This window comes from Talpa occidentalis, unplaced genomic scaffold, assembly GCF_014898055.3.
Source record: "Talpa occidentalis isolate TD23 unplaced genomic scaffold, MPIMG_talOcc4v2.1 talOcc4.5, whole genome shotgun sequence".
NCBI lineage: Eukaryota > Metazoa > Chordata > Mammalia > Eulipotyphla > Talpidae > Talpa > Talpa occidentalis.
The window spans coordinates 72,816,872-72,843,685 of record NW_023604861.1 but is presented as its reverse complement, the minus strand read 5'-3'; positions in this window follow the sequence as shown (position 1 = coordinate 72,843,685).

Genomic DNA, 26,814 nt, shown 5'->3' with positions numbered 1-26,814 from the left:
ATTTATCTAGACTTAAACTGTCCCAGTCAGAGAACCCAGCAATAAAAGGCTGTGCAGTTTGTATATCCATCCCATTTGTCTTTGGTTTCTGTTAATTATGACATGTGATGTTGAGAAGTCCCTTTTTTATTTTTTTTTTTTTTTTTTTTTATAGAGGCATGCTTTATTTATTTGTTTGCTGGTTTGTTTGTTTTGTTTTGTTTATACATGCACTGGGTACAGTCAGAAGGGCGGGAGGGTGAGAGAATTCACCAGAGCCAGAGCGGGGAGCAGAGCAGGCAGAAGGACCGAAGTACACTGCTGAGGGGAGCAGCGGGCGGCAGGAGAGGTCTGCGCGCCATGTGGGACCCTCCTCTGGTGGCCGGGGAGCAGCCGGGGATCGAACCGGCGCCGCAGAGGCCGCGCGCAGCTTCGCAACCCAGCGCTCAACCGCTGCGCCACCGGGGAGGCCCGTGAAGTCCCTTTTTTAAAAGGATGAGCTGCATGGAAAGCAATGTTCTTAGTGTTGATGTTGGTACAAGAGAGTTTCTTGCAATTTTTTCCAGTCTCCACAAAGCTTTAGAGACCAGGATTTTATATAGGACAAAATAAAGGGGAAAAAGGAAGGTTTGTAAAAGTTAATTACTGGAAAAGGAGAGATGGTTCACTTTATGAGAAGATTCTTTTGATGAGTCAGTTCAAGAAACAGGATGAAAACTTAACCTAAAACAATGAAATTTTATGTGGCTGGCTTTGGGGCTCTCAACCCAGCTTGAGATTTGTATTTACTGCCAAATTTAGATGTTCCTTTATTATTTAAGCAACGTTAGCAAGAGTAATGGTTGCCACCAGTAACATGCGGGCTTCCTTCTATTAAAAACAAAACAAAGCAAAACAACACACACACACACACACACACACACACACACAGAAACCAAACAGGTTAAATTTTGTAAGGCTTGAGACTTCCTTTAAGACACTTAAGTGAGGGCCTCCCTGGTGGAACAGCGGTTGAGCGTTGGGTTGTGAAGCTGTCCGCAGCCTCTGCAGCACTGGTTCGATCCCTGGCTGCTCCCCGGCCACCGGAGGAGGGTCCCACATGGCGCGCAGGTCCTGCATGGCACGCAGACCTCTCCTGCCGCCCGCTGCTCCCCTCAGCAGTGTACTTCGGTCCTTCTGCCTGTTCTGCTCCCCGCTCTGGCTCTGGTGAATTCTCTCACCCTCCTGCACTTCTGACTATACTCAGTGCTTGTATAAATAAACAAATAAATATTTTTAAAAAAAGACAATTAAGTGGGACAAAAGAGCTGAAAGGAACCAGGAGATAAAGTACACTTTCGCCACCTCAACTGAACCACATCCTTGAGGACAAAAGGCATGTTTGATTCTAATTTCATACCTTCCATAGAGCCTAAAATGGTGTAAGTAGCCAGTATTCTATCTCACATAAGTAGACCAAATAAGGGATCAGAAAAAAATTATAATAAATTAAAAAAACAAAATTAATAGACACACTGCAGGGGAGAGGAGGGAGAAGGATCAAAACAGGAGAGGGAAGAGAACAAAGGATGATGGTGATGGTGCATGGGTGAATTGGTGATGGTTTATAGTGTGCTTGATGCACAAATTTTAAAAATTTTCATTAAGTCCATTTTTTTATTCTTTTGTTTATGCTTTTGGTGTCATATCCAAGAAACCATTGCCAAATCCAGCACCATAAAGGTTTTGCCCTATGTTTTCTTACGAGTTTTACATTTTTAGGTGCTTACATTTTGGTCTTTGATCCATTTTTACTTACTTTTTGGATATGGTGTGAGATAAGGCCTCCTTCACTGTTATTGCTTGTGGGTCTCCCACTTTCCTGGCACCATCAATTGAAAAGACTGACTGTCCTTTCCCCATTGAATGATCTTGGAAACTTTGGTTTCCTTGAGTTTCAAAAACAACTTATATAGACTTGTGATTTGAAAGGAGTATTAGTAGGAGGATGTTATTTTGCCAGTTTTACAGATGAGGATATTGTGACTCAAAGAGGTTAAACACCATGCCAAAGATGAGACAGAAGGAAATCCCTGAGTAAGCACCCCAACTCTCAAGGAAAGAAGGGTTTATTGGAGGACACACAATTGAGAAGTTTGTTCCCAATATTTGAGTTTTGACAATGCCCTGGACAGTGGAGATAGACTAATGGTGCCTCTAGGAAAGGCCGCCAATAAGGGAAACCACATATAAGTAACAATGAGTATTTGCTGCTCCTATTTCTCTAGCTGCATACAAAGATGCTTGCACTGTGGTCAAGAAAACCTGGCCTGGGGGCCTCCCTGGTGGTGCAAGAGGTTAAGATGCAATACTATGAAACTATGCACAGGCACTGCAACACAAATTTGATTCCCGGCCAGGGAGGTCACCCACATGGCACAGCAGACCTCTACTGTCTCACCCAGTGCTCCCCTCAGCAGCATATTTCAAACAATCTGCCTGTTCTGTTCCCCACTCTGTCTCTGGTGAATTCTCTCACCCCCCGCATCTCTGGGATGCAGGCCAGAGATATCCCAGCACTTGTATGCATAAATAAATAAATATTAAAAAAAAAAACCTGGCCTGTGATTGACTCCAGGACCTGTCACATCTGCCATTAGTTCACGCAAAAGCCCCTCACATTGTGTGAGAAAGCATCAGAGGGACTTGAGAAGGGTTTTCCCAGCCTCAATCTCCCTGGAAAACTACCCTGTGAGTGGAGAAAGAATAAATGTGAGCATCAAGACTTTCTTTCATTAACAGAATCAAAACTTGTTATTTATTCCTAGCACATTTGTGGTCATAAGAGGAATAAAACATTAATTTAAAAATATTACTGAACCTCACATAAAAAACCATCTATGTATCATTACCAAATAAATGTCATGCAGAATAATTACATAGTAAAGAAGAACTGGGGTAGAGCTTATAATAGAGAATCAAGGGCTAACAAGTTAGGTCTTCCTTTGACATTCACACATATCTGGCAAATATCTGAGCACTTTACTACTTATCAGGCACTGTACTAGGTGCTTCACGACAGTAATTACCACTACCCCTTATAACAACATTATGAGGACTGTGTGTTGTTAGAATCCTATCAAGAAAACAGGAAACCCTCTTAATATTTATTAGAAAGTATTTAAGAGACAATTGGTGACACAGAAATTTTTTTTAAAGATTTATTTATTTATGAATACAAGAACTGGGGAACAGGCCAGAAGTGTGGGCGTGAAAGGATTCACCAGAGACAGAATGGGGAACAGAACAGGCAGGTCGACCGAAATACACTGCTGAAGGGAGCAGCAGGCGAGTCAGGAGAGGTCTGCTGTGCCATGTGGGTAGCTGCCTGGCTGGGGATCGAACTCGTGCTTCAGTGGCTGCCGACAGCTTTGTAGGTTGTGTCTTAACCCCTTGCACCACCAGGGAGGCCCGGTAACACAGAAAATTAAGAGAATTAATTGATAGCATAGGTAAGATGGAGCTGGGAAGTCAAACAGCAGTGTGCTGAGGCATCCTCACATTTATAAGAAGAAGTAGAAGAGCACAGAGGGAAACTAGACCACAGCAGGGACACATCTACTCCTGGAAATTCCACAAAGACAGAAAAACTGGAGAACAAATATCCAGCAACTCTCTTTCCCTGCCCTCCATTTTTCTACCAGTGCCAGAAAACAGAGAAATGCATTTGCAAAATTAGTACCCTGCAATACAGAGCAGAGCAGAGAAATAGCAGAAGATGAGTCTGAGAACACAGACTATTTTACAAATGCAGTAACTGGGTTTCAGAGGGACTGAGGCTTGCCCAAAGTCACATAACTAGTAACCAAAGGATAAATATTTCTATCCAGACTTCAGCATTCACCAGGTGCTGTTCTAGGTGCTTCATGTCTATGGTTATCACTGCCCCTCATGACCCCACTGTGAGAAGTCTCAGCAACCCACCACTTTGCATCACACTATTTATCTCCTGCGTGCTACACTGGGCACCAGGAGGAAAAGACTTCTGTGGTCTTGGATGTCCCTGGCTTACAAAATCAGACAGACCATTTCCATCTTTGCCCACGGATAAGACATTTATCCTCCCAAATAAGCAGACAGCCTTATAGAGTAGTTGGTTTAATTTCTTTCTGGGATTAAGTAATCTTCAGTTCACTTTTTTTCTCTTAAATGTTGCTCTTATACCCTCAAATCTGACTTTAGAGTCTGGCTTGGTTCACTAGGCCTGGCCTGTAATCACACTCTAAAGTCTGCGGTACAGAGTATGGCTCTCTCTAGATTTGATCAATTAATGAGTGTTGTGCTGGTTCAAGTCGGTTAACTCCATGTCTCCTGACTTTGATATTAAATGTTCTTTGTGAAGGTTAACACACTTCAATCTTCCTTTGTGTTCTGACTCCCTCCTGACTTTCTATGTTAAACATGTTGGTGTCCAGTTCTATTTCTGGCTTTGATAAAATAAACAGTTTCCCAGTCAAGATACCCAGACAAATGCCACTTGCCAGGTTAGATACTTGAAGCTCTGCTTCTCTGTAAACCCTCAAGCTGCAGCTTGAATTAAATTGATACCAAGTAATAATCATTGATGGGGTGCTGATGAACAGATTCCCCCCATTGTTCAATGCAAGAGTTGCATCCTTAAAAGCTCTCATCCATTCCCTGAAAACATTGCCTTTATGCCTATAATGAATTTGCTAAGAAAGAAGGCTTGTGTCTCTATTGGAGAGAAACAGAAAGAAAAAGATATGGGAAGGAAGAGAAAAAAAAAAAAACTGATGAAACTATAGAGAAAGACCAAATCAACTCTATTGAATTCTAGATTGCCATCTTGTCAGAGTTTTTGCAAGATTCTTCTGCCACTTTTTACATTTTCATTACTTTCTATTTTCCTTGAATAAGCATAGAAGCAGGTTCTAATTTTACTAGAGGCTTTTCATCAAATCAGACTTTTTATTCTCCCTAGGTTATCCTAGTCACAAAAACACTTCTTTTTTCAAAGCTTGCATAATATTAGCTAACTCTATTGGGGTGCAGCTTCTTGAACCCACAGTGAACATGCAAACATTATTCTTTAACCTGACTGCAGTTATCTTTCATCACAAAGACTGACATTTCTTAGTAACCAGAATCTTCACAGAATCTCAGCTTTATAAAAATTTTCTTAATCACTGGCTGTGCAGATATGAACTTTTTGAACTTAAAGCAAGTCATATCTCTCTTCAGTGTCTTGAGGAATCTCAGATGCTTGAAGCTCCTATTTCTAACCTGTTATAAATTAAAACTTTTCTATATCTGAAGGAACTTTGTCTCAAGCAGGTTTTGTTATTCCTTTTCTCTGCCACACTAACACCTAATTGGCCCCCACTTCTCTCGGGGCCACGTGGGAAGGCCTAATTGTATGGGAGCAAAATGGTGGAGGCTTTGATAGAGGACCAACTTCCAAAGAGCTTTCCAGAGAAAATTCACAGTCTCGGTGTCACTATCCTCTCTGTAGAGGCAGAAACCTGGAGTCGTGTGCCAGTACCCTAAACCCAGGTCTAATGGTGAGAAGTAACATGCTAGCAGATAAAATTAAACTTCTCTTTGCTCAGCTGTGGTATATAAGCTTTCCCCCTTCCCAGCCACAAATAAATCTGCTTTCATTCCCTTAGGCCTGAAAATAGGTGTGTATTTCTGAAATACAAACAAGTGTGTACTTCTGCAGATTCTAGATATCATTGGCCATTCAGAACCTGCAGTTGGCTTTAATTCTTACTTTTAAAACTGAGGTTACAGAGCAATCTTAAAAGGAAACACTAAATACATACCCATTAAGGATTTCCACTATGTTAACTGTTGGTGGGTTCTTTTAAAGAGATCCAAGAGAAAGTCCTTTTTATCAATGTGTTTACATGTAATATCACAATGGAGGCTGTGTGGAGCTGCTGGCCGGCAAATACGAGCTCTAGTCCAGATCAAATTCTAACTAACTAGCTGTGTGGCTCTAAGTCCTTCAGGGATTAATCTTCTCCAGAACGTGGCTTTCTTATTTGAAAATGGAATACTGACTCATGATATTTTTATTATGATAATATAAGTAAGGCATTTCTCACAATGACTGGCATATATTAAGCCCTCAGTAAATGTTTGGGAAGATTTGACGCTTAAGTGTGAAAAGGCAGTTTTTTCCAAGCCATCTCTGTTAGGGTGAGAGCCCAATTAGGGGTGTAGCTTCTAAGGTTTTTGAGAGTTCAGAGCTGAAGGACAAGATGATTTGCTGGAGGAATCAAGAAAGATTCTAAGAGGATGAGGCGGAACCTTATCAAAGGGAGGGATTTGGAAAGGGAGATGTAAAGTAATCCAGGGAAGGCCAGTGGCAAAAATGAAAATGTGGGATGAATATAGGGGGTGGGGGAATGTAGTGGGGGAGGGGTTTGTGGAAATGACTCAACTGGGTCAGGGATGGCAAAGAGCACCAGGCAGCCCAAGTCCAGTAAAGCTCATGGGGGATGGACTGAAATGAAAAGAAATTTTAAGGCTTTGGCTCAAGGTGGATGAGCAATTGATGACAAGAATTTGTAGGAAGACAAGGAGACAGTGTGACTGAGGAGTGCTCAGGGGGACAAGTAAGACCAGGCACTGATGGATGCGATGCATCGCTGCCATGTCAGTGGTGGGGCGGGAGGAAAGGATGAGTGTGTTTCTGGGTGTGTGACAATCAGAATGAATGACTGGACCTTAGGTTCTGAGTAGGTAGGCGTGGGAGAGGAAACAAAGGCCTCACAATTGATTCAGATGCTTTGCTCTTAGATAACAGGGAAGTGGTGGCCACTTTAACTAACCAGGGAAGTCAAGAGGAACTGCTGATTTTGTAAAAGAAGAGTCAGAACAACAGGTTGTGCGTGGCCCTTCAGCATCCCGGCGGAAGTGGGAACATAGCTTCAGTGCATTTCAACTGGGTTATATAACATATATTGTATATGAAACGAAAATGTAGCATTTTTTTTTTTACTCATGGCAAGGAGGGCTTTTTGCCAAGCAATGCTAGAACAGCACATCTATTTTGCTGGGCTGAGTCATTGAGTCTTCAGAAACAGTTCTAATCTCAGCTCTGTATGATGGCTGTGGAAAAGTTGACTTCCAGTTTCTTTTTTTTTTTTTTTGTCTGAATCTCAGAACTTTTTCGTTCCCTAAAAGGAATATAATGACATCAACGTGTCCTCACTGCCACTGCAACACATTTGAGAAAAGTTACTGAGAACATGTTCAGGCTCCTTACCACCCCTGCTGGACGGAAGCTGGCAGGTGCCCGCTTCCCGGAGGCCCAGTGCTGCAGGGAGGGACTCGACTTCTTCATCTTAGTTACCTTCATCTTTAGTGCTTAGAAAGTGAAGGATGAATGAAGAAGTAAAATGTATATGTCAGCTGTCTGTAGGATAGGGACCCCCATGTTTAAAAATATGACTTCTCTTTGATGGCCTCTTGTCTTTCTGAGAGAAACATGAAGCAATTGGAAACAGTTGCTTCCTCCTAATACTTTTGTTTCTTTCGTCTTTCATTAAATTTATTTATGTATTTTCATACATCATGGCTAGTTTTTGGACAGTATTTGGTTTCTCCCCTCAAGTGTAGTCCCTAGAGTTCTCCCACTACAGCACCCGTGATCCATCACCACATCCCTTGTGCTCTTCCCCATCCTGTTTTTTTTTTCTTAATTTCAAATAAAGTAGATTCTTTTAAGTGAAAGGGTGTGTGTGACATGTATGAATTTCAGTAATGATCTTGCTAGAGGACAAGGGCAAGAAATCAGTCCTGAGCTAGAGGGGTACACAGTTAAGTAATAATGATGCCATCAAAAAAGCACATGTCAACATGCTTAGCACATCCATGTCTCCTGGCAGTCATATTTGCGTCTGCAGGCAATGGACACATGGACGCATTGGCCAAGTGAGTGTTTAAATTTGTTGGATTATGATGGCATAAGCACTTGTACAGGGGAATGAGAGGAACAACAACAACAAAAAAAAAAAAATAGAGGAATCTAAAATCATTTCCTGGTCCTGTATTTTGAAAATCATTTATAACATTGAAGAGTGGCATTTTTATTTTTCACGATGTTTCTTATTTTTGTCTTAGACTGGGACTGCTTTTCAACAATGAATCAGTATTTTGATTGTCCTTACCTTTTTGAATTTTATTACTATGTTTTGGCATTTCTTAGATAAGTACTTGAAAAGGACTAGGGATTTTATAACTCAAGGGAAAGAAAATTAACAATAAAATATTTTGCTGCTTTCTTTTCTAATTGATAATGATTAAGAGTATGATAATTTGCAAATTGGGTAAAAACCCAAAAATGAATTCAATATTTGTGAGTTGAGGCCTGAAGAGGATAATATCTGCATCATAAAATAGCTAAAACATCTCAAAATTCCCAAGGCTGATGGTTAGAAGCAGCTTATAAAACTCAAGCTTATGATCTCTTATTAGTTCTGGTTTATGTTTTAACTACAAATACAAATATGTTGATTACAGAAATTACGATGAGACTTGCAGAAAGAGATGACAATAAGATCCTTCGGCATGATTTCATTACTTTGTTATACTGGCACAGTTATCACAATTTAAGTGCCTATTCTTGTGTACCTAGTCCACATCAGCATAAAATTCCAGTCTGAGGTAACTGGTGATTTGAAAAGTGGTTACAAGGATAACAGAAAGCTATCAACACACACCAAACCAAGGCTGTTTCTCCTTCCACCTCCCCTCCCCAGACTTGCTAAGAAAGCATGTTTAACATGCAGTGTTTTGGCAAATGGGAAATGGCATATACAGTGTCAGAATTCCCTTATCTAGCTGTTGGATGAAAAATAGAGGGAAAAAAATGGTCCAGAGAAGATTCTTAAAAAGCTTATGTAATTCCTATGTTTCTTGGAATCCTATATTGGGTGCTAAATGCAGTCATTTAATTCATTTTTGAGACTATCCTACTTTTTATTTGGCCCTGTGCTATATGTTACATATACTGGTGGACTTATAGCACAAAAGGCAAGAAAATGTGGACAGCCCAGGTGTAATTCACTATGGCACACAGCAGGGTACTGTAACCTTACAAGTGAGTTTCCAAACTTCTGTAGCTCTCTAAATCAGAAGTTACATCAGTAAATTTTCAGCAGAGGAAAGAAAAAAATACTCAGAATATTTTATGGAAAAATAACTTACTACAGGGAAGTGGGTGCTTTAAAAAAGTAGTAGAAGAACAGGTAGAAGAATTAAAGCTCATATTCTAGACTGAGGTTTCAGAATGCCGCCCATAATGGTGTGGGACCTCCAGAGGAACTACACTTAAAGATCCATGAAGCTAGAAATGGGGCTAGAATTAAGGAAGTACAACTGCCAAGGTTACCACCCCAAGTGCCTATCAACTTACTCAGGAAGCTGGAAAATTGACAATCAGTGTCACCATAGAAGAACTTCACATTATCAGGAGTTTGAGTCCTCACAGCAACCCCCTGAGGGGTAAGGAGGCAGCCTCCACCTCATTGCCGCCTTCTGAGTATCACAGGAATGAATTAGGATGAATGATATCACAATGGACTCTACCTACAAAGGAAACTGGGAACAGAGATTTAGTTTTCTAACCTCTTCAAATAGAAGAAAGATGAAAGGAACTCATTAGGCCAATTCTTCTGTGTCCTCCAGAGAATTGGGAATTAAAAACTTCATGAGGCCTTCCATATTCAGAAAATGTTCTGCTCATTAATGAGCAGAATAGTGGGTGGTGTTTGACTTAGGATTTGGGGGATGGGCAGATGGTTTGTGGATGTTTGTGGATGTTGATGTGTGAGGTAGAATAGGATGGATAAACCAGGGGAAGGAGGTAGCATTATGTCCTGAGACAAGGGCATGAAGGGAAGGACACATTTGGGGTTGGGTGGCAGATTTTGATGGCAGGACTAGGTCAAGAAGATCAAGGTAAGGCATCAAGGATGATGAGCAGGGCTCCATGACTTCCCTCCTAAGTGTCAGGTCTAGCAAGGGCCAAAATGTAAAGCACCCACTTCTCTGCTACTGTGAAAACACACTTCTTCTTGGAATTGCAGCTTAAGGCTTCTTTAATCAAAACTTTACCAACATTTCTTGCCAAGATGGTCTTCTCTTGCCTCCAAACCCAATAACATTGGTAGTCCTCACCATATGCTCAGGTATTAAACATAACGTCCTCAGTTTGCTAACAATCATTCTTGTATATTAGACAGTGCTGCTTACCATGTTCAATGTTTTCTCACTTCCCCTGAAGAGAAGAAAACATGGGGGCAAGGGGTTAAGACACAACCTATGAAGCTAACCACAGCCACTGCAGCACAAGTTCGATCCTCAGCCAGGGAGCTAAACCACATGGTGCAGCAGACCTCTCCTGACTCACCCGCTGCTCCCTTCAGCAGTGTATTTCAGTCAAGCTGCCTGTTCTGCTCCCGACTCTGACTCTGGTGAATCTTCTCACCCTCCACACCTCTGGCCTGTACCCCAGTTCTTGTATGCATTAATAAACATTTTTTTAAAAAAGGAAACATGGAGGGGGCCTCCCCGGTGGTGCAGTGGGTTGAATGCAGTGCTGTGAAGCTGTCCGCAGCCTCCGCAGCACTGGTTTGATTCCCAGCTGGCCAGGGAGATTCCCACATGGCACAGCAGACCTCTCCTGTCTTGCCTGCTGCTCCCCTCGGCAGTGTATTTAGGTTGTCTGCCTGTTCTGCTACCCGCTCTGTCTCTGGTGAATCTTCTCACCCTCCCATGCCTCTGGCCTATACCCCAGCTCTTGTATAAAAATAAATAAATCTTTTTTTTTAAAAAAAGGAAACATGGAATTCATCCTTTTGTTCCCCTCACCTCCACCCCATTCTAGGCACCTGCCCTTCCTTAGCAAAAGAAACTTCTAGTACAATCACTGTGCCTGTGCACCTAAAAATAGAATATCTCCTTCATATCATTTCCTCTCTTTTTTTCTTCTCCCGCAATGTCTTTGCACCTTTGTTTATGATTTAACGGATGTCCCAGGCACTCTGGTCCCCTCCAGTCTCTCACTGTCGTTCTACTCTCTCACGTCACATTGTTTCTTTGTGTTCATCTTTTCCTTAAGCTTTACTTTACTTTTTACTTTAATTCCAGCTTTCAGCTTTCAGTATTCCCCTTCTGAGTTCACAGTCTCTTACTTTGGCTCAGTTCCCACCTCTTCTTTATTTTTATACTTTATCCCATTTGTCTCTTTAATTGGGGTCTCTAGCATTGTTTGTTTGTTTCTGCCTCGGCATCTGTCACCTTCTGTGCTTCCTGTTGTTTGGTTCACTCTATATACATATACTGTCTCATTTTTATTTTTTTTTTCCTCTCTGTACTTCACTGATTCTCACTCTGTACCACTCCCTTCACCCATTGCTGAAATATTAATTTTCTGTTTATATAGAAAGCTTCCCTTCCAACACAGACCCTTTTCCAATTTGTCTCTTTCAAGGGCTCTGGACCTTCTGTCAGATGCAAAGTTCCCAGCATCTACCACCTCTGTGGCCAGGTATACCTCACGACTGCATTTTTTATGAAGATTATTCAGCATAGGAACAATTTGCTTAAAAAAGGAGCTTAAAAAACCTCAGTATAGGGCTGCCGTGTCTATGGTACAATTCCTTGGTGTGCTAGCTGCTTCTGGAGAAGCTTTCAGAGAGCAAATTCTTCCCTCTGTCCTACAATGTCTGGAATGTATACACACACGAGTGTCTACACAGACATGCAGCATTGGACCTGCTCTCTGTTCATGCATGTTTGTACACACATGTACATACACACACTACACATACATACACACATATATATTGATAAGCACACATCTCTAAAGTCTATATGTCCATTGTACAATCATTATGCAAACAAATTTTATATCTGTAATACATATATATAATATATATGCACAATGTATAACGCTTATATATACTGAAATTATGATAATGGAGTGAAACATTCAGTAAGGGTTTTATAATGAGAAAAAGAAATAGTGTCTATTAAATCCATGATTAACTACATTGATACTAAAAGCTAACAATGTTCTGAAATTTTATCATGCTGTAAATAAAGATTTTTAAATCACCTCACATTAAATTATTTTATCTCTACCAACTGACTCGCTCATTGTTGCTTGTTTCTTTATATATTTTCTTTAATTTTGTAAAATATTACAATAATTGAGAAAAAATACTAGAAGGACAGGATGAAGGCAGGTGGTATTATCTAGTTTTCAAAGTAAAGAAACTAGGGCAGGACTTGGGGAATTACTTACTGACTTGCTCTGTCAAGTAGCTGAGGCGCTGACCCCTTGCCAGCACCACTCCTTTATCTCCTTTCATATCACTTTTCATCCATATGTCTTGCCCCATTTTATGAATCCTCCAAACTCCAAACTGCACACCTGAGGATCTGTTTTCATCATTAAAGGGTTCATACTGGAATTATAGGCACTTATTTTTTTATATTTAGTTAAACAAAAAGATGATTCCAGAAGCCAAAATAAAGATGAAAACATTTGCTACAATGGATTGAATTATCTGAAATGAATACACATGTTTAGACACAGAGCAAAATAGGATTTGATGCAAAAGGCATTTGTTGAATCACAATTATTTTCAATACCACAGATATTATGCATAATCAGAATTTAAGAGGATTTAAAATTACTTATTAAGTATATTTTGTACACATTAACATTAACAATAATTATAGAATAATTTACCATGCCCAAATTTAGAATTTGAGCACCATACTTCACTTCCCAGACACATAAATATGAATCATTTGTGCTTATGTATCTAAGCATTAATTTGAAAAGACTTATTTTGGTTTGACAGAGGAATTGGAATCCCATCATGTATTTGGAAAACCCAATAAAAATTTTAAAAATATAAATCATAATTATACACTCTGCCAATATTGAAGTGGTACCCCCACAGTTTTAGTAAAGCATCTATTAGGCAAGGAGGTAGAAAATTTATTAAAGACTAATAATATGAAATATAAAGTTTAGCTTACAGAATTTCTGCATTGAGAGAGAGAATATCGAAGGCTCAACCAGTTGGAGATATTGAGGCGAATTTGTAAAGAATCTTGCTTTGAAGTTTCCCTTTTTTTTTTTTTTTTTTTGGCTTTCAGAAGACGCAAGCCTGCTTATGGGCAGACAGTGGTCCAGCCTTCACACCCGCCCTGTGGGCTCTTGGGAAACTGCTGCAGCCACATCAGGGGATAGGGCGACTTCCCACCACCAGTCAGCCCTGATTTTCTCAACAGAATGATCCAGACCTTGCTGATGCATTCTAACCATGCAAGGTACTGCTGTCCTGGAAACGGTGATCTCCATTTGGTGCCTTACTACAGCGCCAGTCATCGCCATCTTATCTAGCACCTTGACTACGTACAGGTAACCCTCAGTCGGAGCATCATTTCTCTTCAGATTGAAAAGAAAGAGCTCTGGTCTTAGTGATTTTGGCATACAAGTCTCCAATATGACTCTGTTTTCTAAGCAGACATTAATGATTCTAAAACTAATATTCATTGTTTGAAGAGGCACAGCGGCCTTGGCATTTACTTAACCTTTTGTCTCATGTATGAGACTGAGTCAGCCTAAATCCTTTCCTTAATTAATACCTTTTCTTTTTATGGCCATTATTTATTGCACAATTCGCATGTAACAATTAGAGCCGAGAGAGTTTAAGAAAACTCTTTTGGCTCAGAAGTCCATCTAGTCCCATTTTTATTTATTTATTTTGGAAGATTGTTCAAATTACACAAACTCAGGAAAGCTTAGCTGATATAATAGGAGAGAAAGTTACTGCAGATATATCCTATGTAGGTGATCCCACCTGCTGGAGCCCAAAGGAAAAGATTTCTCATATTTTTTGTAAGAAAACAATGGCTATTGCAAGGTATCTACAGAAAACCCAAAATAATGTTGGTCATTGTATGCAATGGAGAGGCATAGATCTAAATAAATCAGCATGTTCAAGGAACAGAGTTTTGAGTTTAAAACAGCAGAAAAAAATAAACTGCTAAAAAAATTTTCCTCAGTCACTCGCAAGTACCCATGAAGTAAATTACTATTTGCCATCTTTCATCGAATTCTTGCCCATGTGTGCTCATAAACTTGAGGTAATAATAATCATAGTACAGAAAAAGAATTTATATATATATATATATATATATCCCTTCACTTTTGTTCATACATTGTTTTTAACTTACCATTTTGAATAACTGCGTATTATGCAAATAATTGGATGTGTTCAATAACAAAGGACCCCATTTCTGGGGTATTCTTTATACTGAGGGTTTTTTTAAATATAACGTTGCAATAGGGCCTCCCCTGGTGGCGCAGCGGTTGAGCGCTGGGTTGTGAAGCTGCCCACAGCCTCTGCAGCGCCGGTTCGATCCCCGGCAGCTGGGCGAGGGTCCCACATGGCGCGCAGACCTCTCCTGCTGCCCGCTGCTCCCCTCAGCAGTGTACTTCATTGCTCTGCCTGTTCTACTCTCCGCTCTGGCTCTGGTGAATTCTCTCACCCTCCCGCACTTCTGACTGTACCCAGTGCTTGTATAAATAAATAAATAAATCTTTAAAAAAATAAATATATATATAATGTTGCAATAACATCTTTGAATATAGCTTGTGCCCTTTTTGCCATAGAAGAGGAATTACTGGGTGAAAGAGCATGTGTATTTCCCCCTTCTTGGAAGCCATATTTCAGTGAATCTTGATTCTATGTACAGTAAATTGTTTCAACAGTCTTGCCTTTCATACATATCTGAATTTTTGAATTTGTGTTACGCTGCTATGTGCAAAATATATACATTTGCTCAAAAGCTTGGCGTGGATGCTGAAATCCAGAATTTATTGGTTCAAATCATGTTATTCAAAAGTTTTGTTCTGAATTAGATAACGTTTTGAGAAAAACCAAATCTTTCTCATCACTGAGGTATTTTCGAGTCCTCAGGATTACTAAATCATAAACGCCAATAATCATCCAAGACTCCAGATGGAAATGTAGAAGGTATATAATATGTTGAAGTTATATTGATTTATTTTTTTCGACTGGCACTTAATATGAACTTATGGTGTGATTATTTTATCCTTTCTAAGGAGAAACCAAGGGGTGCAGACTCCTTGCTTAAGGGCTCCAGTGAATCAAGGTTTTACTCTAGAAAATGTAATTCTTTCCTTCCCCAACTGGCATTTCAAAGACATTTCAAGTACTCATATTACCAGATATTAAGCACTTCAGCAAGAAATTATCTAAATTTCCCAATTTGCTCCTTAAAGACTTCTTGAAAGCTCAGTTCAAATTTGCCCGTGGAGTGCAGATTGTCTTGTTCACAACAGTGATTTGACTGAGGTAGTAAAAACATTTCTGTGTGATTCCAGTGCTGCGAACACATGGCAAATGAGAACACCAGGTCATGGTAGATTTTCTGGAACAAGTAACTTCCAGGAAAAAAAAAGGCTAAAGTTGTAATTAAAAATTAGAATTTGTTTATGTAAAGATTGATTAGGGGAAGAAAATTAAGCAAACGTTTATGCAATTAGTAATGCCACACAGAACACTTAAACATATATCTAAGGCACAAACATAGAAGTGGCATTGATGGGTGGTAGGAAATAGACATATTCAATGTCATTAATCATTGTCAAATTTCTTTCAAAATGGTTTGAACTGTTTTCTTACGTCACTAAGATCCTTGGGGTTATCAGACTTTAATTTTTGCCTCTCTAAGAAATGTAAAATGGTGTTGTTATTGCTTTAATTTGCATTCCTTAATCACTAATAGAATGGAGCCATTTTCCCCCATTTGTTTATTAATGGTGCTATCATTTTAAAAACTCTTTGGCAGTTTCTTTTGAAGTTAAAACTACGCTTAACCATATAATCCAGCAAACCCACTCATAGTTACATAAGAAAAATGAAAATATATGCCCACACAATGGACAAGACCTGTACACAAATATTTGTGGCCGCTTTATCTATAATCACCAAACTACAAAATACAAATCACAAACTACCTGATTAATATATTTAACCAAATGGAATACTACTAAGCAATCAAAAGATAAGAATTACTGATATATGAAAAGATGAATTTGAAAAACATTATGCTAAGTAAAAGGAGCCCACACAAAAAGTTACAATTCATATGATTCCATTTATATACATTTTGGAAAAGGCAAAACTGGAGGGAAAGAAATTGGTGGTTGTCAGGGTTTGGGGGTCAGAATAGGGCACTGACTACAAAGGATCAACAGGGAACCTTCAGGGAAGATGGAAATGTTCTGTACACTAATCGTGGTGATGGTTATATGCTTATGCACATTTGTCAGAATCCATCAAATTGTGTGCTCAAAAAGGATGCATTTTGCTGCATACAAATTCTATTTTAATAAGCTTGACTTTATAAAATCTGTTTTGGCATGATAATGTTTTTAATTTTTTAATCTGCATGTGCCAGAATTTTAGCATAGAGTCTGACACGTAGTAGGCATTCAGGAAATTAATGTTGAGTTAATTAGGAAAAAAGGGGATGACTTGTCTCTAAAATGTTTTGCTTATTTCCCAGTTTTCTTTGGAATAGTCCAGTCATGATCACTCATGCCTGGCACCACTCTGGAAGCTCACGCTTATGCAAGTGATAATTCTGTGAAGCCGACCCTTGAGTAATTTCTGAGTAGGTATTAAAACACCCTCACGTCTACAAGTCTAATATATTAATAAATGTGCTGTTTTCAATAAGACATCTAAATTTGCATGCACCATCCTACTTGTTATGTTCAGTACTCAAATTTTTAATGTTTCTTGGACACTAGCCAGTAAGTCTGAGTCCCTAGTTAGTTCATCTATTACTTTCTCGCCACAATAGATTTGGGTCTCTGCCAAGAAATGGACTAATATTGCATACAAAAACCCTATAATGTATTTCCTGATTTAATGATATTTCCTTTCTGAGTGAGGGAGAGGAAGTATTACACACACACACACACACACACACATCCTATCTATACTAACACAATCTACCCAAGTTAGGTAAACATTTTTTATTGCTATTATTAATATTGGATGGCTTCTATAATCCAAGTGTTTGCCTGTCCATTTACATGATCCCCTCACCCTGAGGACTGGAAGGGAACAAAGAGTTGTAAAATCTGATAATGATCAAAGATGATGCCTCTATGTAAAAAAAAAAAAAAATCAGGATTGTAGGAGCCCTCATTTCCACAGGAAAAGCACATTTTCTGCATTTGATTTGGCACATTTTCAGTGTCTTAATTTCAATGACTCCAAAATGAGATGCTCTTGAAGAAGGGAAAGGTCCTGTGTTGGTGAGGGAGCATTTTCCTCCCCCACCCTCATTTCCTTTAAAACATAGGCACAGATCTAATGAATGCTATTAAAGATACTTGTAGAAATGATTCTGATTTGTATCTGATGACTAACTAACCTATTATTGCACTTCTTGGGCAGAGATTAATGGGAAATTCTTAAGAATAAAGACTCTTAACAAGCCTTAGAAATATGTGTGGGCCCAGACCATACCACGTGACCTCAGAAAGCCGAACCCTGGCTGTTAATATCCTTGACTAATGAACCAAGGCTACAGTCTGTGCTAGCAAAGTGTCAAGAAATAAGTAACCAGAGAGGTGACCTTTTAACATGCTTCTAAATGCAATTTTTTAACAGAACAGTGTCAATAAGTTCAAAATCCCATATGTTTTTGATCTGATACGGAAGTACAATGCATCAATATCAGACAGCAAAAGAGAAGGAAAGGAAAAAGCTAGAGAAAAGCTATAAAGAATCTAAAAGAATAATCTACAAGTGTAACACTAAATAGCTTTCCCTTACATAGGTAAACATAAGAAACGCTGCTTCACTACTTCAACATTATTATCACCATGGAAAAAAATGTAGTTGCAGACTATTGCTATTAATACCATTAGGAGCTGTTGTCATTGCCTAGATTTGAGATCTATGGGATGACCTAACATCTATCATCCTACCCTTCCTGGCTCCTGAATTTTCATTATTAGAGTTAGTCTTAGAACATAGATTCCTGTGTCTAATAGATCTGGGGTCATTTCACAGCTCTGGAACTAACTGTGTGACCAGGCATATTGCTCAAGTTCTATAGGAAACTCAGTCTTCTCATCTATAAAGTGGGAAATTCAGATCTTTATTGGATCATTATGGAAAAACATGTTTAAGGTTTTTAGCACAATTCCTCATAAGTCAGAAGTTTTAAAATGTAGCTATCATTACAGTGACAGCTAATATTGTGCTGTTACTGATGTTATTACTTGAATTTCCTCTAACCATTTAAATACCTATTATTTCTACCTTCTGCATCAGAGGGCTATTTTTTTAAAAGATTTATTTATGCATGCATGCAAGAACTGGGGTATAGGCCAGAGGTGTAGGGGATGAGGGGATTCACCAGAGACAGAGTGGGGAGCAGAATAGTCAGATTGACTGAAAATACACTGCTGAGGGGAGCAGTGGAAGAGACAGGAGAGATCTGCTGCTCCATGTGGACTAGCTCCTTGGCCAGGGATCAAACCCATGCTTCAGTAACTGCAGATAGCTTCATAGTGCTGACACTCAACCCCCTGAGCCACCAGGGAAGCCAGAGCAAAATTTTGAATATAGTGTCACAACCTTCTTTGTACCCTTCACAGCACCTCCTACTGGATAGTTGAGAGTATGAAAAAAATGAGCATGGTGCTCTCCTTTGTTCAGGCAATAGTGGTTATGTTCCTGCACAATATATTTTTTAAAGATTTATTTATATTTATACAAGAATGGGGGAACAGGCCAGAGGAGCGGGAGGGTGAGAGAATTCACCAGAGACAGAGCAAGGAGCAGAACAGGCAGACGGCCCGAAGACACTGCTGAGGGGAACAATGGGTAAGTCAGGAGAGGTCTGCAGTGCCATGTGGGAAGCTCCCTGGCCGGCCGGGAATTGAACCCACGCTGCAGAGGCTGCGGACAGCTTCACAGCACTGCGTTCAACTCACTGCACCACGAGGGAGGCCCCCTGCACAATATTAAATATATACTTAGTACAATTAAAGACATGCAAAAACCAAAAAGACCAGTAAAGATATACTCTATTGGGGAAATATACTTCCTTAAATTATCTCTTTACTCAGTGATAATGCCATAATTATCATGGTGTATACAAATTTCAACCAAATGCTTAGCTTGACAAACATGATAAAAATGTGTTTAGAATGTTTGTGTAAAAATTATCAGGCATCAGGCCTCTTTGGTGGCACAAGGGGTTAAGACGGAACCTATGAAGCTCGCCCCAGCCACTGCAGCAAGAGTTCAATCCCCGGCCAGGGAGCTATCCACATGGCACAGCAGACCTTTCCTGTCTCTCCCACTGCTCCCCTCAGCAGTGTATTTCAGTCAGTCTGCCTATTCTGTTCCCCACTCTGTCTCTGGTGAATCCTCTCACCCCCTACAACGCTGGCCTGTATTCCAGTTCTTGTATGTATAAATAAATAAATCTTTTTTTAAAATAATAAATTTTATTTTTATATTCCCCATACAATTGCAACCCCCTCATTCTGACCCCAATCCCTCCCCTCTCTCAACCCACCCCCCAAAAAGTGTCTCTGGTTCATAGTTTTTTGTTGATTTTGATTTTCACTTTCTTATAGTTATTCATTTTCCTGGTCCCTTATTTAAGTTGTCTAGATTCCTGCTATGAGTGAGACCATCCGGTATTTTTCTTTTTCTTTCTGGCTTATTTCGCTGAGCATGATCCCTTCCAGCACCATCCATGTTGCTGCAAATTGCATGTGTTTATCTTTTTTGAATGCTGAGTAATATTCCATGGTATATATGTACCACATCTTCTTGATCCAGTCATCTATTTTTGGGCATTTGGGTTGTTTAGCTATTGTAAACAGTGCTGCTATAAACATAGGGGTGCAGGTGTTCTTTGGAATTGATGTTTCTGTGTCCTTTGGGTAAATACCTAGGAGTGGAATTGCTGGATCATATGGAAGCTCTATGTTTAGTAGGTCCAGAAATCTCCACACAGCTCTCCATAGTGGTTGGACCAGTTTGGACTCCCACCAACAGTGCGGAAGAGTTCCTTTTTCTCCACACCCTCGCCAACATTTGTTGTTGCTAGTTTTTTTAATATGTTTCATTCTCACTGGTGAAAGATGGTATCTCATGGTAGTTTTGATTTGCATTTCCCTGATTACATGTGATGTTGAACATTTTTTCATATGCCTGTTGGCCATTTGCATTTCCTCTTCAGAGAAGTTTCTTTTTAGCTCTTCTGCCCATTTTTTGACTGGATTATTTTCTTTGTTGTTGTTGAGTCTCATCAGCTCTTTGCAGATTTTTGTGATCAGTCCTTTATCATCGGTGCTGTGTGCAAAAATGTTCTTCCAGTTGGTAGGGTTTCTCTTTGTTTTTGTTATTGTCTCTTTTGCTGTGCAGAAGCTCTTTAATTTGATGTAGTCCCAGCTGTTTATCTTTGCCTTCACTATTACTGCTTTGGGTGATGTGTCTGTAAAGATATCTTTGATGTGAATATCACGTAGTGTTTCGCCTATATTTCCTTCTATGTATTTTATGGTTTCAGGTCTTATATCTAGTTCTTTAATCCATTTTGAGTTGATTTTTGTGTATGGTGTGAGGTAGTAGTCAAGCTTCATTCTTTTGCATGTAGCGACCCAGTTTTCCCAGCACCATTTATTGAACAGACTTTCTTTGCTCCAATGCATAGTCTTTGTTCCTTTGTCAAAGATTAGTTGACCATAAATCTGTGGGTTTATTTCTGGATTTTCTATTCAATTCCATTGGTCTGTATGTCTGTTCTTGTTCCAATACCATGCAGTTTTGATGATTATGGCTTTGTAGTATAGTTTGAAGTCTGGGAGTGTGATGCCTCCATTCCCTTCTTTTTTTTTCAGGAGAGCTTTGGCTATTCGGGGTTTTTTATGATTCCATATGAATTTCATCAATAATTGTTCTATTTCTTTGAAGAATGACATTGAAATTTTGATTGGAGGGCGGAGCAACATGGCAGCTAGGAGACGCTGCGAGTAAGATCTCCCATTAAAAAAAGTTAACGGGGAGGAAAAGCGGCAGGTCCCAGTGAGAACTGGGACACGGAAGATAAACAGACGACTTCAGCAAACTACCCGAAGAAGAAAGTTGCCATAAAAGAGAACTAGAAGGGAGGAAAGCGTAGAACCCTGCTCCCCTCCCTCACCCACAGAGTCGGCACTCTCCAACCAGCAGAGAGGAGGAAAAAAAACAAACTAAAACGACCAACAAGAACAAACTACGCAGCAAGCGGGACTGTGAGTGGAAAGGAACTATTTCAGCCACCACACCCCGTGAACTGGAGCTGTGGAGAATCCTGCAGGATTCACCACAGCGGTGAGCGAATGGCTCCGGGCGCCATTAGAGAACAAAGAGACTCTGGAGACCTGCACACAACCCCGGGCCAGCTGGTAAGCTTGCGCGGAAAAGCAGCGTGCTTGAAAAATAAATAAATCTTTAAAAAATTATCAGTCATCCTAAGTAAGGTCATTACTTTACTACCTGCATAATTCTGCCTTACTGAATGGCCTCTGAGGGCAGAGCAAGACATAAGTTGAAGAAACAGAATAGAGCGAGCCATATCATCAAAACCCTCAACAACTTGGGCTTAGGTCTTAGTTGTATATAGGCAGTAGGGACTTGAAGGATTGAAGACAGAAGATAACCTACTTATACTTGTAGCACAATATCTTTCAATAGATGGGGCTTCTAGGGCCAATAGAGAGTTTAGGGAACTATTGTAATTGTTCTTCAAGTACCTGAACTAAGACAGAGGCAGCTAAGAAGCAAAGCTACAGAATCTGAGAAAGGATTTTCTGGGGTGGAATTTACACACTTAGTAACTATTTAAGTTATAGGCTTGGAGAGAGGTAAAGAATTAAACAAAAAAAGGAATATAAGACAAGACAAAGATTTAGAAAATTAGAGAGATAGACTTCAATGAATCTATCTTTTTCCCTTTTTTTCACTTCACTTGTCTCTTTTTTTAGCAATTTGGGAGTTGAGGGAATATCTCCTGATTCTTGACTTTTACTGAGAGAAATTCTTCCCAGGCTTTCAGAGTCCCCAACATGAAGGTAAAATAACCTATTTCCTTTCAGGAATGAGAAAGTTTCTTCCACTTGGAATATTTAAAAAAATCACATAAATATTAGGTGGTAAGGAAAAGGAAAACAGGGGGAAAAGAAAAGGCAATAAAACTTTCTCCAGAGCTTCCTGAGAAGTGAAGAAGAGAGAAAGTTTTAGACCCTCCTATAGAAGACCAAGACTTTTACCTATCTGTTGAATTCCCTCTTGGCTAAGATTGTCATCTAAAGCTTAACCTATGTCCATTCTAGGTGGGCTTGTCTAACCACAAGCAGAAGCAGTCTGAATGGAAGCACTGAGACAAATTCTTCAAGTCATTGATGAAAATTTAGATCTGAGTTACTCTATTTGGCAAGAACTGGAGCTCCTATAAATGAATTTCCTTGAACTTAAGGGGTGGATGAGGGTTGGAGATGATAAAAGTGAGGGTAGAATATTTTCTCTCTGTTCTTACTAAACCAGTAAAAAGTTACAGAAAAGACTCAGATATGTCTCACTCATGTCTTTTAAAGTGTTACATAACAATAGCTTATAACTTGCTGCAATTTTCAACTGAGTAAATTTAAAGATCTGGTTGGCTTTATTAAATAATTCATGATCAGGCAACATCTCCTTTGGCAACTGGAGAGATATCCCACAGAGTTATGCAAGATAGAAGGTTTTTACAGAAAGAGGTGATATAGGACCTCCCTGGTGGTACAATGGCCTTAGCACTGCACTGTGAAGCTGTCCACAGCCTCTGCAGCGTGGGTTCGATTCCTGGCCAGCCAGGGAGATACCCACATGGCGTGGCAGACATCTCCTGTCTCACCCGCTGCTCCCCTCAGCAGTGTTTTAGGTTGTCTGCCTGTTCTGCTCCCGGCTCTGTCTCTGGTGAATCCTCTCACCCTCCCATGCCTCTGGCCTATACCCCAGTTCTTGTATAAATAAATAAATCTTTAAACAAAATGAGGGTGATATAAAGAAGTCTTCAGCAGGAAAATGAAAGTACATTGGAAGATAGTATGACTTCAAGCAACAATGATTTCCTATGGGTTAATTTCAAGTGATGACAGCTTCTCATTGGCTGAGCTACAGAATTTCCTTTGCCTAGGCTTGTTGCTGGGCAAGGAGATCTTCACTCTTATTGAGGGCTTTAAGTGACATATAACTGATATTTAACTGAGGTCTAATTAATTGTTTGGCATAATAGATGAGGAGCACTGGAGCTTGAGACCTTCCTCTATAAGCTTTCCTGACTCCAGTTTTACTTAAGGTTTCTCCTATAAAATTCTTGCAACCATTGTAGTACTACATATCTGCAGCACTACTTTTGAACATCATGAAATAATTCTTAATGATCAAGAGCTCTTCAAGGCTCAAAGGAATATCCCTTTAAGAGTAAGACTTGAAGATTGTAGAGTTATTTTCAGACAAAATGTTTTTCTTTTGACTTGCAAAGAACATCACCCAATAGATTGATCAGCATGCATCGCTATCATCTTCCATTAAGGTCAACAACTATAGAAGTGCACAAATTTGGAGCATTGTTGCATACTTTACAATAATTATCTCACTATTGATATGCCCATATAACTGATTAAAAAGTTGAGATATAGAGTTTTAAAGTAAACTTGGTCAATATCTTCAGTGGGAGGTAGATACTTACTGAGAGGCTATTAGCCTGAGAATGGACCAGAGGGCTTTTAACCCTCTCTGATTTTATTTTTACCCCTTTCTAGGGTAAGCAACTAAGACTCTAAATGGCTCTTTAACTTATCCAAGGTCATCCTATTTATAATATAAGTACCCTAATTATCCTAAATTTTAAATCAAATACAATTTCTCTCGAAGTATTTGGAGTTGGGTATGTCTTGTTTCCTGCTCAATAATTGTTTGTTGCTTTTCTTCCCTATGAGTTCAGATAGAAGGTAAAAATCCCTAGGTCAGACTCACCTATCTTCTTGTTCTGACCATTTAAATCTCATTACTGTACAATGTTCTAGTCATTTTAATCTTATGATTTAAAGATCAGTGTATAGTAGATTCATTTCTGGCCTAGAAGATATAATTGGAAGCCTGCCTAGGTCAATACTGGAATAAAAATACAGTTATGTGCCTCATAACCATGCTTCAGTCAATCACTGACCACATATACTAAAGTGACCCCCAAATTCTTTTTACCTAGTGGTATAGGCATACACACTGCCAAAGTGTTACAGAATCAATAGGAAGTCATAGATGACCCAGCTCATCTTCCAAGATGTCCTGAATTGCTTTGCCACCAAAATGGAAAACTGCTTGGAGAATAACACACATTCTATGACATTCAGACAATGGCAAAATCTCCTAACGACACATTTCTCAAAAAACATTCCTATCATTATATGAGGCATCAGGGTACAAAATTTTGAAAGGATGCCTTTTTTATTCTTCTTTCTGGAAAGCAGAAGTAAGACATGGAACAGTAGCAGTCATCTTATAATCATAAAATCCCAAAGTCAATGGACAGATGATGGTAGAGCCCAAAGGAATAATAAGATGCCTGTGTCCGTAGTGACATTTTTGAGTTTCAGCATAAGACACTGTACTCATTGTCTGGCCTATGGCTGTGGAACAGAGCAGAGATGGTGGCCACCAAGTGTAAGATTTTTTTGTAATAATTTCCAACTTTTTCCCTATGAGCCCTTCCTTGCTTGGAGCAACAGCTGAAAGGCGGTGGCAACAAAGCCACAGTATTGATATATTTTATAAAACAAAAATAAAACGACCACCAGTAATCCTTGGTCAAATGTTACCTATGCAATATTTAGATTAATTTGCATCAACACTATGACAAAAGAAATTATATGCATTACTTTTAGTTGAGACTTATTTTGTACTCCATGCTACACTGGCATTTTGATTGTTATTTCAGTCAGTGTTTTTAAAATGAGAAAATAAAACTTAAATTTTTAACTGCTTCAACCACAAACAAACAAATAGTGACATAGTCAGGATTTGAATCCAGGTCTTTCTTACCACAAGGTAAATTATATCTTTAAAACTGATCAATTAAATGATGGCTATCAAATCAGTGGCTGGATGTATTTGCTGATTACCTGGCTAAGCTGTGAACACCTTTGAGACTCAAGTCCTTCAAGGTCAACTGGTTGCTGAACTGCGGTGCCATTTCCATTTAGTCTGTGTGCCTGCTATACAGGAACCTACAGACTGCAACAGCCCACTCTCTCCTGGTTTAGTTCAGTTCTCTTTAATGAGATCTTTAGCCTCTGCCCTGAGGTTACAAAATTGACTAGGAGACACACCCTGACTTTAAGTTATTTTTACTCTAGCAGTGGAAACACGTGCATAGGTAAGAGCACTCAGCACAATGGGCATCATCCATAAATGGTAACTGGATAAACAACTGGAGTAAATGGACAAAGCAGTGAGCTAACTGGTTATTTTTATTATCAGTAGTAGATTCTCAGTCTATTGTCACCCTTGAGTCTTAGGTAGGTATTCCTAAATACATTGCTAAAAGAATCTATTTTTCCTTGATTTGACTTTATTATCAAAAAAAATTAGCTCACTGAAAGAAAACACTTTGTTGTTCAAGAGCATGATGCTTGGCGGTGTTGCTGGTAGCTGTGTGACATGCACCTAAATACAGAAGTGTCAGTGCAATAAGTTGTTGCTTGGTTGTCATTCCAAATGCATCATAGGACTGTTGACCCTTGCTGTTAATGCTTTCTGGGAAAAAATACACAGAGCACTTGAAAAACTACCTGTACGATATCTAATTGTTAGGGAACCAAAAATACCAGTAGAGAAATAAAAATATGTATGATTTATATTTGACTTTGAATTCAAAATAACAATTTATGAACTTTTGGAAAATAAAGTATTTTATCATTGCCATCCATCAGTTACATGTGCATAAGACTAAGTATGTACCAGAGGGGATATTTTATAGGTGCTCTCTTCTTGTTACACTAGTGTTTGATTACTTATCCAGCTGAGTGAGGTACTGGGAATTCGAAGCAGCAGGAAGAGTATGTGCATATATATATACACACACACATGCACATAGTATATATAGCATGCATACATATTACAGGGCAGGGTGAGAACCCCCAAACCTGCCTACTCTAAATAGGTTTTGCCATCCACCATATCAAGACAAAACATACTCTAGTGTATAAGATCTTTGATAGAAAGGAACTTTAATGTAATTAGTGTGCAACAAAGATAAGAAAAATAATAAAGCTTTTAAATCAAGCACCTAAGGTAACCCATCCCCTCATGGGTAAATGTCCAGCCAAACAGGGTTGGCCCAAAGCATGGCCACTGAGGCCTGAAAGCCTGCCACAAGTCTAAGGCACCTCTTGGTGGGGACCCATAGGATAGGGGCAGAAGGGGCCTAGCACGTCTGGAACAGAAGGTGCAAAATCAGTCAAGATAAAAGCTACCATTTCCAAACTCCCTAGGGGTCTCTCACCCACATTTTTCAACCAGTCCAAGACCAAGATGCAAGTACAGCTTCTTCACATGTCTCTCTAATCCACGTGCCTCCTCCAGCTCTCCTTCTGGCTCCCCATCCTTCTTCCTTCCTTCTCTGGTCTCCTCTCTGCTCAGCTCCACT